Source organism: Erithacus rubecula, assembly GCF_903797595.1.
Source record: "Erithacus rubecula genome assembly, chromosome: 4".
Taxonomy (NCBI): Eukaryota; Metazoa; Chordata; class Aves; order Passeriformes; family Muscicapidae; genus Erithacus; species Erithacus rubecula.
This window is the reverse complement of record NC_136686.1, coordinates 50,330,964-50,347,342: the sequence shown is the minus strand read 5'-3', so window position 1 is coordinate 50,347,342 and position 16,379 is coordinate 50,330,964.

Genomic DNA, 16,379 nt, shown 5'->3' with positions numbered 1-16,379 from the left:
AACTCATCTTTAACCTTTCAGTCAGAGGGTTCAAGAAGCTCCAGAAGAGCTCATCCTTATTGTCCCTGGCTTGACAGTTACAGACACTGAAGCACAAGAAAGTAAAGCAATTTGTCCCAAAGCTACTCCAGCTGTGTCTAAACTATCTAATCAAAAGCTGACAGTATGCCATAGGTAAAGCACTACTTGCCAGCAATACCAGGTTAGGGTGGTTTTGGGTTCTGCAGGAAAGCTCTCTAAATTCTCCTCCTTCTAGAAATTTTTTTTTCAAATTCTGACAGAATCATTGTGGAATATTCATCAATGAATGTTTCACTTGAAAGATGCAACATCTTTTCTCATTAAAATCATTCTGCTTAAATACATGCCACAAGAGCACATTGGGAGTTTTTAACAATAATTTTTGAGATGTCTTCCAATATTTTCTGGCTTTTAATGAGGAATATTTCACTCTGTCTGTAAACAGACTGGAACTAATGGTAAAACATTATGTGTACTTTATTTACAAGAAACAAATCATCAGCTTTTGCTATTCCCCAAGATGTTAGCATTTTTAACTGGTTACAACATTGTACAAGCAAAAATAATTATGAATGACTGCCACGCCATTGAGGATCTCAGCGTTCTGCATGTCAGATTCAAGGAAATGCTGGCCTCCCAGTTCTGTTGTCCTCAGTGGTTTTGGATGCTTCTGTTTTTTAATGCTTTACTGATTTGTTGTTTGTTCACAGAATGGATTTGCCTGGTGTCAGTGCCAGCTTCAACTGAAAGAAGTTGTTGGGCCTCCTGCTGCTCTCGAGAGCAAAGAAGTTTACTGACTCTTGCTTAACTCCTTTTGCTTTATAATCACAGGGCTCATAGCAGTCATCAGTCTAGCTTTCCACAAACACATCCAGGGACAGCAAAGACTACAATAAATCCCTGAAAGAGGAATGCATGATTCACAAGTAAAATTTTTGACATCTTGCATGACATGAGACAGAAAGCCACCTCATAACCCACTCCACTGCAGATGGCTGCCTGTAAAGAAAAATTCCACATTTAGAAGATTATACCAGTTTTTGCTCTTAGAGCTTTTATACCATGGCAATAACCCCATGGCAGTTTACCAGTTCCTGCTCTGGAATAACAAGCTTGTGCCCAGACCCTGAGGCGCACTGTGGAGGAGACAGATGGGTACATTTTGTTGCTGAGGAAAAGAGTTTCTGAGAGCAGTTCAGGAACTTCTTTTGCAAAGTGATGGATGTGTTCATCCATGCAAACTTGGAAAAAGGATGTGTCACAATGGGGGCTAAGAAAACTCTGTACTATTTGTCCTCTATGCACAGTCCTGCAGACTTCACATTGACAGATTTATCCTGTTATTGGAAAAGCTTGAAAAATATAAAGGAGTGACTAGATGTCCAGAATAAATTAATAGTCAGGAGAAGGGAAGGCTCCAGGGAGATCTTATTGTGGCCTTTCAATACTTAAAGGAGATTATAAAAGAGATGGAGACAGACTTTTTAATAGGGTCTGTAGCAATGTGACAAGGAGTAATGGTAATGGAGGTACTGGAGCATCTCTCCTATTAGGAAAAGCTGAGAGAGCTGGGACAATGAGTATAACCTTTCAGCTAAACAGACAGTGGCTGTAAAAGGAATGGCATTGAACATTGAACAGAGGCATTGAACCTAATGCCTCTGTCCCCATGCAGTCCCCTGGCACCACCCTCCCTCAAAACCTCTCAGTGTGACCATGTGAAATTAAGGAATTCCCAGTTATGGAAAGAGAACATCAGCCAGCAACACAGTATGTATATGCAGATAGGTACCTCTCCTTCTATATTTAAGATCCTTTCAAAATTCTATTTAGCTCTTTTTACCACAGGTTTGTCAAGATGTCCCACAGCACCAGTCAGTGTTTCTCTGCAAGGCTGTCTTTACTTACAAGAGTTGCTGGCTTGGCCAAATTATGCTCTAAATCCTCAGTTTCTACTCAGCTGCTGGGGAGGCCTGGTCTCCTGCCTTAAGTCTTTGAACAGAGTTTCATATTAAAGTAACCCCAAGATGGGAACCAAGGGCAGAACCAAGAGCAAAGTCTTGGAAAGCAAAACTCAGACATAAAGCTAAAGCTCTTTCTTTTAATATTTTTCTTTTACCGCCTAGATGCAGGTTTACGTTACACTGAATTTCTGGGTAACAACAGAGGAAATGTGGGCTGAAAAATGAAATTTCCTCTGCAGGCATGCTCCTCTTTTTCCTAGCAGACCAAGTGTTTCCTTTGGAGGTTCTGGCCCTGGACTTTAAACAGTTATAATTAAAACTTTCTGTTGTACTGCTTCCTTGGCAAATAAGTGTCAAAATAGGGATGTCATTTTCACTACAAATGGGAATTAGATTTTTGATTTTTACCCTAAGCATTGAAAGAAATCCATAAAATTTTATCTAATTTCTTCAAGTTTAAGTAGCAGAATTAGGTTTTATGAGTTATGAAGTGAATTGAAATCAGTAAATCTCTAAGGGTTTTTATAAATGCTTCATGTTTGGGCTAATAGTAAATTGCAAGATACTTGGTGACAGATTTCATGTGCAAAATCAAGGCAGAAGTCTTTTGATAACTTGCTAATTTAGCACATGTTGCTTCCCAGTGTTTGGGCAGCAGATTTGGTAGAGCAGCAGCACCATGGCTGCTCCAGCCCAGAAGGCAGAGAGCCCCAGAGAGCCCCAGCCTGGGCACTGCTCCTGCCCAGCTGGCTTTGCCTGCTGCCTGCCTGGCTGGAAGCTGCCCCTCCTTGGAGGGCTCCTGGGCACTGAGCAGTCTCAGCCTTTTGGTCATTAAAATCACTCTCTGTTCAGGAGGGTTGCCCACTTCCTTGTTTCTGCAAGCCAAAACATTACCCAGTGAGAAATGAGAGCCCACAGACCTATAGCCTTGGCTGTACAAGGCATGGGGACACAGGAGGGACACTTGATTTACTGATTTATTGAGAGAGCTGGCATCCTCTGGGAAGGCAAACACAGCCAAAGGACGTGTACACAATGCTTATCCTTAGTTGGGCCAGTCAGTGACTTGTCTCTGCTCCCCTCCCCTTCACCCAAAGTCCACAACCTGTGACATCTCTCCCTGCAGAGCCTTCCTCTGACATTCCACTCTTTTTCCCTACCACAAACCTCTTTACACATAAAAACTGTTCTTCTCAGGGCAATTTTACAGATGCTGTGCCTAGGTTTCACTGCCTGCTTCTTCAGTACATAGGAGCAGACCAGTAGATTAAAGCAGTTGATACTGATTTTCTCACTTCTCCAGCAACTGTGGTCTGGAAATTTCAATTCAGATGACATTTAGTGTGCTGTTCTGGACCAAAAATTCCTGCCAGGCATGTTTGTGAGACTTGTCATGTCTGAAGACTTATTTCTCTACCAGAGGCTGGTTTGCACCTCTGATAGAATCTCCAGGTTTGTTCTATGCTGGAGAAGCTGCAACCACAATGGACTCACTCTGCAAAATGAGCCAATGTGCAGCTGGCAGGTGTGACAGGTAATTTGCTCCAGAATCACACTACTCCTTGAAGCCAAACAGCCAGAGATGATGTTGTTACACTCTCTTCTCCCCCTCAGCCATCCTCCTAACAGCTCACTCCCAGAGCTGCAGCTCCTGTATTGGTGGGAAGCACCTTGCTCTGCCTCACCAGAGCACCTGCCTGGCTGCAGCTCATCAACACAGCTGCCACAGAAGAGGCTGCAGAACCCTCCCAGCAATGAGGAAAACAAGGAGAGCCAGCAGGTGCCAATACTGTTCACCAGCTCTGGACAGCCAAACTGGAATTTACCAGATCATATGCAAGGTGCATTCTCAGAGTGCAAAGTTGTGCTTATGCACCATTGTCATCTTCAGTTTTGCCTGGATGTGCTAACATTCAGCTACTGTGAAGTAAAAGTGGACTAAAATTTACAGTCTATTTACTACCTCAGTGAGGCAATTTTATGTGTGTGCTTACTCTTGCTCCATGCTAAATGTTACATAAATCCCTAATTTTCACTGAAGAGCAAGCTTTGCTTTATCATAGGACACAAATGGACACAAATACAACACCGCCTGCCTCAGAGTACCTAATGCCTCCCAAATTCACTTTCTAGCCTCCCTCACCAGTTTCTTGTATTATCTGGAGTTGGCTCCATTAGGAAACTCCTTAGAGACAGGAATATTAATGTCTTCATTGCAATGTTGAAATTTTAAATGCTCATTTGTTGTTTCTGTTTAGGAAGCTAGAGACCATGTGATAAGTGATACCAAATGTGTTCAAATAAGCTATGATTGTGCTGAGCAATCTATCAGGTTAGATAATAAATGACTACACAAACAGCTAGCTTTAATGATGTTTCCCCTGCAGATTTGTAACAGAAATAAAACCCCAAAGCATTTGGCTCCCAAGCAGCACAGACAAGACCTGTTTAGCATGGATGTCTGATACACACAGACTTTGTGGCATAGAAGTTGGTACACCTGAATGCAAACTGAGGATTTTATGGTATCATTTCCATTTTCTCTCTGCTGCATGTTAATAAAGCAGCAAATGTATGAATAAGATAAGATTGTTTCTCTTAGCAGGCTGGTGATCGACTTTCTGTGTGCAGTGGGTAATTTGTATGGGCTGGTCCAATTATGTTTTAGTCCTAGAAAATAATGCCTTGTATTTAGCAGAATTGTTATTCCAATGACACATTACCTCCAAATGTTTCTGTTAAAATAACTTCCTCTTGATAGCTCCTTTAATCACCTTCTGAAATGTTAATATGTATCTGCCCTTGTGTCAACATATTAAATTCTTTTAACTAGAGAGTGCAAAGGCAAAAGCTTTACAAATGAAATGGAGTCAACTCTCCTCCACATTAGCCTTGACCATTTATTTTGCCATCACTTGGGCTGGACAAGGATCTGTTCCCACTGGCAGGAGTCCTGCTGGGCTGTCAGGATGGGCTCACTTGTCTTCAGCAAGGCAGAGGCAGCAAATTGGCCCTTGTGACTGAAAGGCTGTGACTGAAAGGCCACCTTCCTTCTGAGTGTTCTCCATCACAGTAAACCTGGTCAGCTGCAGCCTTTACTTTAGGGGCATGACCAAACCACCAATCACAGGCCACAGAAATTACGGGGGAATTTACAGACTGCTTTATTCAGGCACAGGACCTTCTTTTATAATCTGAATTATTTTCATAATTTAGTCATTAAGGTTAGCCAGAGAGTTCTGAGAGCTCATTACTTTAGTACATGTGAGGGAAAAAAAAAAAAAATAGAGTTGCAAAATATTTTCTGAAGTACTGCTTTTTTGTCTCTTCAAAAACATTGAGATGAAAATATCTAGTACATATACAGGAAAAGGGATGTACAAGATGGAAAGAGAGAGGACAGCAGATACATATATGAAATTAGTAAGTGAAAACTCAGAGATAATATAACAAAAAATGCCTTGCAGTTTTGTACAGGCAAGCAGCCTGCACGAAGCTGTATGTTTACCCACAGGTAAACATACATTGTACAGGTAAAATAAAGGACTTCTATGTGCTATACTTAAACTAAATGGCAAGGTCAAATGCCACAGTGCAACATTCCTCTGTGAAATAAGTTTTCGTTGACCTTCCTGCATCACCTCTCTTTACCATGCTGCTTTCAACACAATGGATGACAGTGGATAACAGATGCAGCTTTGGGGAACAGGATTTGGGGGTAGAAGCCCCAATGGCTTCTGCTGGGATATTAAGATTGTAACTTGTCTGATTTTATTATTAATGTATCTGTTATCAGCCGACCTGTCATACAAAAAGAAATTCATTGGAGCAAGTGTAACCTCTCCTTCTCTAAGGGGTTTCACATTTTTTAATGCAAAGGTAGGTAGAGCATACCTACACTCTGTATCCCAATTCTTGAGGTTTGTTTTTCATCTAAAGGCTTATACAAGGCCTGCCAGCTTACAAGACATCAGGCTCCAGCCAGGCTGCTTCAGGATTCCATACCTGTCTCACCAGGAACCATTCCAGCACTACCTGAGGCCACATTAAAAACCCACAGTTCTCCACCTCTGACACTTTCAAGGTGGACAATATGAATACAAGTGGGTAGACTGATTTATTTACCAGTGCCTTTCCATGTATAAAGTGAGGTATTTCAGCTCAGTTCTTACATTCCCTAGAAATGAAATTCCCTAGATAAACATACAGTTAAAATATATTTAGCAATTTTGGATCAGTGGGTAAGTAAGAACTTTGAAGTAAACTGATTTTCTCCCCTTTTTTAGGGTTCAGTGTTCTGAAGTGGGATGCAGTTCTTCCTCTCAGCACCAGCACTCCTTTACTGTTAAAACTCTCCTGTTCATTAACAATCTTGCAGCAATAAGATTCTTTCCAGCCAGTAAGTCTGACACAGGAGAGGCCAAGCAGAGGACCTGCTTGTGTCTGAATTGTACTGAGCTGAAGGTGCTGCTCAGTATTCATGTGCTGCCTGCTGGGAGCCAACAGCTCTGCCTGAGCAGACTGACCAACACTCTGTGCAGGTGATCATACAGGAAACAGCCCTTCTACACACTGTACACAACCAGCATTTCTAAGAGCTTATGCCAGCCACTCCTGCTCCTCTCCCCCTCTCACCTGGAGACAGACCCTAAGTGTTTGTTGGCAGGAGCTGCCTTTGGTACACACATGGAAATGTTTCCATTAACTTCAACACAGACATTGATCACAACCATGAGCTCATGTGGAAATGAAAGGTTCAAAAAGAAGCCAGGTTCTGTTTCTTCTGATAAATTAATTCAAAAGGTGACATTTTGTATGTGATTAAACCAGTTCTGAATGGAGTCATTGAATGTCCAGTTTTTCTAGTTAATATTCACACATATCCATTATTAACATCATTCAAAGAGATAAAATACTATAATTTGTTGCCATTATGTGCCATTCTATCATTTGGTATGATAAGTGTTTGTAACAATTTCAGCCCTTTTGCTGGTAACTAGGTTTAATAACAGGCTTCCTAAATGAACTATTATAGAAATTAATCAGAAAATACCTTACCCGCTTATTGCATTATTATGCATTCACCTAGTGGCAACAATGAAAGTTCAAGCATTGCCTGAAGTCAGACTTAAAAATCAGCAAATACATTTAGCAGCTTAAAGCTAAAATCACCTGTTATGTAATTTCTTATTGAGAAATCATCATAGCATTGCTCTCGCAGGTAACTTGCAGACACAGGCATTTATCTGATTTTTTCATACTTTTTTATTACCATTTGTTATCAAACAAGGCAACTACACATCTCTGCATGTGTTGTACAGTCTTTTCTATCAAGAGTTTTATAATCAGTTTCTGGAAGAAACTAAAATCTTTATATTGCACATGAAATCTAAAACTGTCACAAGAGTAGATGACAGAAATAGAGAAAATATGTTTCCAAAAAGCTTATGTAATAGGATCTGAATTAATCTCAATGATGGACAGGGGGTAAAAATTCCTTTTTTACTAAGTTGTCTGGAAAGAACACCTTTCTAACAGTAAGCAGCAATGTTTGTTCTTTAACTAGCACAAGCCATATGTAGCTAAAAACATTAATCCCTCACTTGTGAGCCTTCACTCACAGCTTTGATGAATAACATATTAATATTGCACAGAAAGAACTTGGAACATTTTCTCATATACCTGTCATGTGTGCTTTGTGTTTATGCTAATTTATTTTATGGAATTAGAGTGCTCCCAGTGGTACTGCAATGAAATCAGTGCAGTTATCATAATTAGATTTACCTTGCCAGAGGAAAGGTCAGCTTTCAAAGAAGAAGGAATTATTTCACCTTTCCCTTCATGAGCCAGACTCCTCTCTGATGTGTACATATAAAGCCTAAATTTCCATCTCCTTTGTTGACTGACAAATTTACTGCATTCTTTCTGGAAAAAAAATATAAAGAACCCAGAGTAACCCTTAGCTGAAAGCATTTTCAGGCTGCATTTAGAAATCACTTTACTCATTTCTGAAGTGCAGTCACCCCAAGTGAAGTAAAATGGCTTTTCTCATAGCAAGCAGTGTCAGACAATTTCAAAGCAAAATTTCAGGGGGAATGGAGAGAAGTCAGTCTGTAATTACACCTGCTGAAAATTACCCAGGACTGAAGACTAATAGAACATTTCTTTTTAAGTCTCACAGGATTGCTTCAGGGACAGAAGGCAGCAGAGAATTCTATCATGGGATAGGAGCAGATGAGGCAGAACAGAGAGATAAGGGCCAGTCTGTTGAAGGGACAGATGATGTAAAGGATTTGGGCAGTCACCACACAGAGAGTGGGGCTGGCTCTGGGTGAGCTACATCCAAACTGCTGAGCAGGGTAGCCCCTCACAGAGGCAGGACACTGCAGTTTGGGGTTGGGCTGTTTGGAGGCCCAAGCACATCTCTGTGAAGCCCCATGGGTCCCTGCTTGCCCACATCAGCCCAAGTAAGCACTTACTCAGGAGGTTCCACATCTTTGTGCACAATCTGTCACATCCTCATGTTCTAAATTATTTGAACAAGTACATCCATAAATATCCAGGGATCTCAAAAGTCCCCAGGGAAATTAAACAGCTTTTTATAGTCAGGATTTGTGGAATCTCAACTCCTTTTGGGAAAATACTGGTTTAGTATGAGCAGAATTTATACCATCGTGCTGGGAGGGCAGTTCCACTCTGGCATTCCGTGGCTCCAGGTGGGATATCTGAGTGCAGCTGGCAGCTGAGCTCATGTGCAGAATGCAGCCACAGTGTGCAGCAGCCACACTGCTGCTGGAGCCAGCATTTCCCTCAGGGCTCTGTGTCTCTGTCTGCAACCAGGATTAAACACATTTTATTCGTGCATTTTCTGATGGGCAAGGTCAGCCTCTGAAATGATGGGTATTGGATCATGTCACGCCTGAATACGAGCGTAAGTGACCCGTGAAATTAAAGGACATGTTCCAATATCCGCTCAGGACAGCCCAAGTTTCCCAAAGGTAGATCCCCTTGGAAAATCCTAGCTACACTGAAGACATTGTTGGTAGGTGGAATAAACATCTGAACTAAAAATATTTTAAAATTATGAGTGTAGCTTGAGTCCAGTGAAATGGAAAAGTGGTGGTGGTTTCAGCCTGATTTTTGTTTTGGTTTTTTTTACATCAGGGAAAAGACACAAAACAAGGAAACAAAAATAATCCTACAGATGTGCTATATCTTAAAATCTTTGAGGAACTAGAAATATAACATCAGTTATTAGGGCAGCTTATAGGGCACATCAAAAAACAGCACTGTGATATCTGCAATGATCTGTCTGTTGCCAGATTTTGGCAGGAATTTGAGTCATCTGAGATGCTGTGAGGGGCAGACAGACTGTGAGGAATTGTCTCTTTCCACATCTGTGGTCACAGAGGTTAACCTCCCCCCCCAGTACACAGCCTGAGACTGTCTGCTGTGAGGTCTTGGAATCATACATCATCTGCTGCCACCCAAATCTGAAACCATCTAGATTTGGTGATGTGATGAGTGAGGGTCCACCTGAGTGAGTTGCAGTCTGCCTAATTTTGGAGAGGTTTCCCAGAAATCCCAAATAATGTGACAAGGTATCCAGTTTCCTGAACTGTCCCTTGCTAGCTTGATAGCCACTAGCTTTTGGATATGTCCATTGCATTATTAAAAATTTCCTGGCGTGTATCCAGCTGTATGGGCACTTCTGTCTTTTTAATAACACAAATACATTCTCAGAAAATCAATATAACAGCATCAGAATTTTCCAGCTCAAACTTGCTCATCTGATGAATAGGAACAGTTGTACAGCCACTAAGAGACTAAAAATTGCTCAGCCTGATAGTCTCTAAAAAGAGAGACAATAATTATTTTTGAACACTGAAACTGCAGATGACTGATGCTTGAATCAAGAAAAAAATTCATTTCAACTTTCCAATGTCTAATACAATTATGTCAAGCACTGATTTTATATCATGTGTAAAGGGCCCCCTGTGAAAATGTGTCCATGCACTATTTTAATTTGGATGACAAGCAGCATTACAAGCAGTGATTTCTCCAACCTACCACGCTTCCTTGGTATTTGGGGCCAATTGGTATTTGGTATCAGCCCAGGTTACAAAGCAGAGACTGCCCTCTTGAACTGAAAACATTTTCTTACAGCAAACTTTATAAAACATAAGATAATCTGCCTGGAAATGAGATGCCTGGCAGCACGATGAACAACTGGATTCTTGTCTGTTCTTTACATACGGCACTTTATGTGCTCTACTTATTAAAAAAGTTAAATTAAGGGATTTTCAAGCTAGCAATTGCATGTTTTAATTGCAGGTTCTTGTTTAAAATGCAAGCAATAAACCAGGAAATCCTTATGTAAAGGCATTATGAAAAGGTTTCTGGCATTGATAAGATAAACTTAAGTTACATGACATTGATATTGATGTTTTCTTGTGTGTTCTATAACACTGTTTTCATAGAAATGTTTCATTAACATATTGAATTACTCAATTTGATCCAAATTTTAAATTGTTAGGTTCAGCATTTATCATCTCCTGCTTATTTTCTACCAAAAAAAGTGCTACCTGGATTTCCCAATTCAGATTTACTCATGCCCAGTGAATGCAGGGCACTGTCAGACAGTAAATGAATTATGAATATGGTGGCTTCCACTTTGATCTGGTTCCATTTTGGAGCATCCTGAGTTTTCAAGCCCTATGTCAGGTGACATGTCAACAAAAACAAGTAACAGAACAACTCTGAATTCCAGTAATCTCTTCATCTCTCCCAAGGAGATCTGTGACCCAGAACAGCCAAACCATTCCCTCTTGCATTCTCAGCACCTTTTCTGTCCAGAGCAGTTGAAGTCTGCATGTTCAACACTGTTACTCCTTAAATTTGCTTGCAGCCTGCTCTGGCACAAAGGATTTCACTGAAAGGAAAACTTCCCTCTGTGCCTGTAAAACTCCTATTTCCCAAAAAGCATTGTCCCAGCAGGTAGTGTACTGTGGCACAGTGCCTAAGGGTACTCCCTGAGATGATATCTTTGGTCTTCTGCTTTCTAAGATGTGTCTACATGAATAAAAGTACCACCTATAATCTCAAGGCATATGGTAAGTACAGGACCATTAATGCAACATCCAGTCATTCTACAGAAGCTTATTGTGAACAAAATGTAGCTGAAACGTTCCAAATGCATTATAGCACATTTTCAAAATCAAGATTTTTCTTAGCAGGTTAAAATTTATAGCACATTTGCAATCAGCTTTTATCCTGGCCTCTTCAGAGTGTGTAACATATTCCCATGATACAGAAAACAAAAATGCAGGACTCTGTTTGGCCATATTCTATTACAAAAGCTGCCACATGCCAAGGCAAGGCCTTGAGAACACTTGACTGGCCTGCCACATCTGTTAGTACTCAGTGACTATTGTTTAATGTTTGGTTATATTTTTCAAGAGTTTTCATTCAATCCTTCTATGAGCCAGCAGTTGGACTGGTGCTCACAATGGGTACAGACTCATCCAAGCTGCTAGCAGCAGTGAGTAAATCCCACAAGTGGCATGCAGAGATGCTTCAGTCAGCTCTGTGGGAGCCAGCACTGCAACCAGGAGCAGGGTTAGCTGTGCCAGCAGGGTTAGCATGTGCTCTGCCCCAGCTGGGCAGATTTATATGGGACTCATCAACTGAGATGTCTGTCCTCTGTCTAGGTTCCTGCTCCTGGCTATGCCATGGTTCTTCTGTCCTTATAAGCTGAAAATATCCTCAAGAATGGGTGAGAAAAGGACAACTGCACAATAGGAGCTCATAGCATATCAACCCAAGTGCCTCCACTTAGCACAGCATCAAATCAGTCAGTCCAGCTAGAGAATAGGAATAGAAGATGAATGATGTACAGAATCTCTGGACACAAATATTAACTGACTTTTCCTGAAATTTCTGGACAAGATAGTGAAAAAAATTCACTGCTTCTTGTCTCTGGCATGGTGGGACTGAAACTAAGCATTTGCCTTCCTTACAAGTAAAGAAAGACATATTACAGTGCAGTGGCTACCCAGCAGCAATATCCTACACACTGTTTGCTCACATAATGATTGTTCTTTCTCCCTCAGTTCTGACTCAGACTTAAAGTATGACTTTCATGTGTGTCCATTTCTACAAGGGACCACTGTGTGATTAAACACAAGAATGTAGTTATGCAAATGTAGGCAACTCTGATACCCAGAGAACTGCATCCTGGGCATATTAAATCATGCCATGAGAAATGTGAAGACAGCGATTTGATGACTCCCCAAGCCTTTTTGTCTCCAGGCTGAACAAACTCAGCTCCCACAGCCTCTCCTCATGTATCATGCTACCCAGCTTCCCAATAGGCTTAGTGGCCCTAGGCCAGATAAGTCACAATCTATCAAATGTATCTTGTCCAAAACTGAACACACTGCTCCCAACACAACCTCATGAGTGCCAGAGACAAAGAATTAATATTTTCTTTGCTCCTGCTGCATAGAGTTCTGTTAATACAGTCCAGAACGTGGTTGGCTACCTTTGTCACAAGGGCACCCTGCTGACTCTTTTTCAACTCAGCCTCCACAGCTTCCAGGTCTTTTCCCACAAACCTGAGAATAGAATAAACTTCCAGAGCCTTCAAAAGTAATCCCAAGGACAACAATTCAATGTTTCTTTCTTATCTCTGGAATCTACACTTTGATTAGTTTATACCTTCAGGTAACATTCCCATTTCACATTAGCTCCTTACTCCTGAGCATATGCTCACCCATGTGAGCAAACAGCCCTGATAGCACAGTGCCAGCACAGCACAGACAACATTGCACTCATCCATTCCATAGGAAACTGTATGGACTATAGCAACACAGCATCAAAAGCTGACCACACTACTTCCACAATCCCTGCATAAATCAGCATGGATTTGGGAGCTGTGATGAGATAGACTGTGAGGTTTGCCTGCCCCCCTTGCCATCCAGTAGATGATACACTCTTAAGATCATCAAGCCCAACCATTTACCCAGCACTGTCAAATCCACTATTAAACCATGTCCCTAAGTGCCACATCCACATGTCTATCACATGCCTCCAGGGATGGTGACTCAACCACTCCTCTGGTAAGCAAGTTCCAATGCTTCACTAGCCTTTTGGTATATAAATTTTTCCTGATATCCAATATAAAACTCCCCTGCTGCGACTTGAAGGCCAGTTCTGCTCATCCTCTTGCTCTTACATGGGAGAAGAGGGCCTCAAATACCTTTTAAATCTCATTTGAAGCAGAAAAGTGTACCTTGAAAACATGCAAATACAGATAGAAATCATATGATAAAAGCCAAGAGAGAAGAGAAAAAAAAAATCTCCCTCAAGTGTACCAACTAAGGACCTGACCATTGTACTACAATGTCATAATTAAAAGCTGGAGAGGAAGCAGCAGCAGGGGAATTACATTAATGAAGCTTAGATGGTACAATTGAGCAAGCTCTGAAAAACAAATGGCTTAAAGGGAAGCAATTTTTTTTATTATAGTCTCTGTGGACAAGCTGATTAATCTCTGTTTTATATTATAAATTAGAAGCAAACAAGACATTGAACAGTGCAAGCTCAGAGAAAAATACTGATGTCGTTTTTTTTTTTTTAGGGGTGATATATGTAGGAAGCAGAAGACAGAAGCAGGGACAGAATAGTTCTTCAACATCACTGCTAAGCCCCCTTCAAAGGGAAAAGAGCATGATGAGTGTCTTAAGGCAAAAACTGAGTAAGAAATAAATGTGAATGTCATGTACACACAAGGAACATCATATAGAATGGAAATAAAGGATGACATCCCTGACACACTGGAAGCACAACATACACAACACATGCTAGAAAGCTGGCTTTGAAACAGCACTCACATCTTCATTTCTACTTGTCAGCTGTGTTAACCAGGTGTATGCCTCAATGCCCTCTACCACGAGACTTAAAATTATCTGTATTCTGCTTCTAAGACATGATGTTTCCTGGATCCTTCAATTTTTTTCCACTCTGATAGCACATCTATTTTCTGATGAGTTTGCTCAATAGTACCTTCTAAAATTTATTAATTAAATTATTAATGTAATCACTAGAGTTGATCAAAACTCACTTATTTCCATGTAGAATAGCTTATCCTCTGCCTAAATTTCCCAGAATATTAGCATTTTAACAAAACAACAGCAACAACAATACCATTAAGTCAACAAATATGATATATGCAAGGGGAGTGGGGAGGGAGTGTTACTTTGCTAAGAAAAAATATCTAATTGGAAAATAGCAATCTGAAATAGCTGAATAGTTTAATTATGACTTTCTGCCAAATTTTTCATATAATTATAAACTACTAGTGCTAGAAAAGTGCTGTTACTAAAACAGGCAGATCAAGAGGCTTCTTTTCAAAAACCTCTCCAACAAGGAGCTCAGACTTCGAAGGACTGCCTGGTCTTGAGGTAGGAAGCTAGAATATAAAGGAGTTTTTCAAGGGAGCCTGTAAGGCAGCAGAAAACTAATAACTGAGATGAGCATTACAGCTAATTACACTCCAGTGGAGTTAAAGGGATAGGTGGAAGGGCAAAGTGAATCTGAGAGTGTGAACATGCCATACTGATGGGAAATTTTGCAATATTAATGTTTCCAATACTGCTTATACCTTAGTCATCCTGATGTTTTCTTTGCCAGTTTCAGTGAACAACCTTTTCCAAATTACAAGATAGGTGTACTTAGCTGTTGGATTTGTGCCTTACTTGCATGATTATTATGGCTGAAACCCAAGGTGCTACTGCATCTGTCATCCTCCACCTCTACCTCTTCTGAGAGTTTCTAGGGAAGAACAGCAGTACCTGGGATTACTGGGACACCAGTACATTGTGTCAAGGAACAGGGCATAATACTCCAGCACACTGAGAAGGGTATCTTGTCCTGCAGGTGGCTTTTGGCACACAACATGGTGCTGTCTGCCAAGTCAAGGAACCAAACAGCAGAGAAACATCCCAGGAATATTCCCTCAGAACAGCAATAAAGCAGTAGAACTACTGCTACTGATGCTGACATTTTAACCAAGATATTATCAATTCCAACCCTCCAGTCAGTTCTAGAAGTGACCAGAGGTACTCTCAGCACCCATCTCTGTGACCTGGAAGAATTGAAGCTATCTGAATTTATTAACACTAAGCATCAAAGTTTGCTTTTCTTAGGTTTTGAGACCACACCACTGCTCTAAAGTGCTGATGCATCTCATGAAGACAGAGAAAAGCTGTAGAAGCAGTATTTTGGGAAGACTAGAAACATTAATTACCAAGCAGTATTTGGCATATTTGTTGTAGTGTTAGGGTGGACTATGACAGTCTTTCAAGAATCATCAGTCCCAAGCAGTCTGTCTTGGCCAATAGGAACATTGCACCTCCCTTTATTTTGTTGTGGCCTTGCCTAAGACTCAAGATACTGTTCAAAACTAACGAACACAAATGTTATATAAATAATGTATCAGTCCAAGTAGCCCAATATGACAAAGCAGGGATAACATCTACAAAATGGGAATAGTCTAAGATTGAAGCTTCAAATACTATTTAAAACTCAGTCAACCTCAGAGTGACTCTAAAAGGAGAATGAGTGTACAGGAGAAGCAAAGCTGCACAGAAACCACTTCAAGCAGATTAGAGAGATCTTTATAGAATTAGAACATTTGAAATAATGTTTAATTTGATAATTTCAATTCTGTAGCCCAGATAAGATGCTCGAATAAATTCCATTTCGTAGATTCAAAATCATTAACAAAATATTTCCTCCTTTCAACAGAGTTAATTAACAACAGAGTGTGTTGATTGCAAATCAAAGCTAATGTGAAGGACAGAATAGGTTCCTTAGCTTGCTTCTTTTTTTCTGTCTAATCCACAAGCATATATATGACCAATATGCTTTTGAAAAATGCATATGTGTGATGGTGTTCTCTTTGATAACATGGGACAGTATATCCTTTGATACTTGCATTTTACTGGCCCAGAAAGTAGATGGGGACAGTGGAGGGCACAAAAAAAGCAGGATCAAATTGTGATATTTTAATTGACTTCTCAGGAAACTAAAATGGCATATTGAAGTGAGTGAAATTTGTGGGTTTGGATCACACCAATGTGAATAGAAATATGTATTTTCACTGTTTCAAAGCACAATGGGTGTACAACGAATGAAACATTCACTACTGCTGTCAAAAGACTTACCCTACCAAGGCAGTCAGCCTCTGAAACAGAAGGAAACAGAGAACCACAGGAGATCCTACCATTAAGCTGTTTTGCACTCTAGTTTGCTTTAAATGTCTTTCCATAATATCATCCTGAAAAGCTTAAAATTCAAGGAGACAATGTGACTTCCATTACCTTTTCAAGT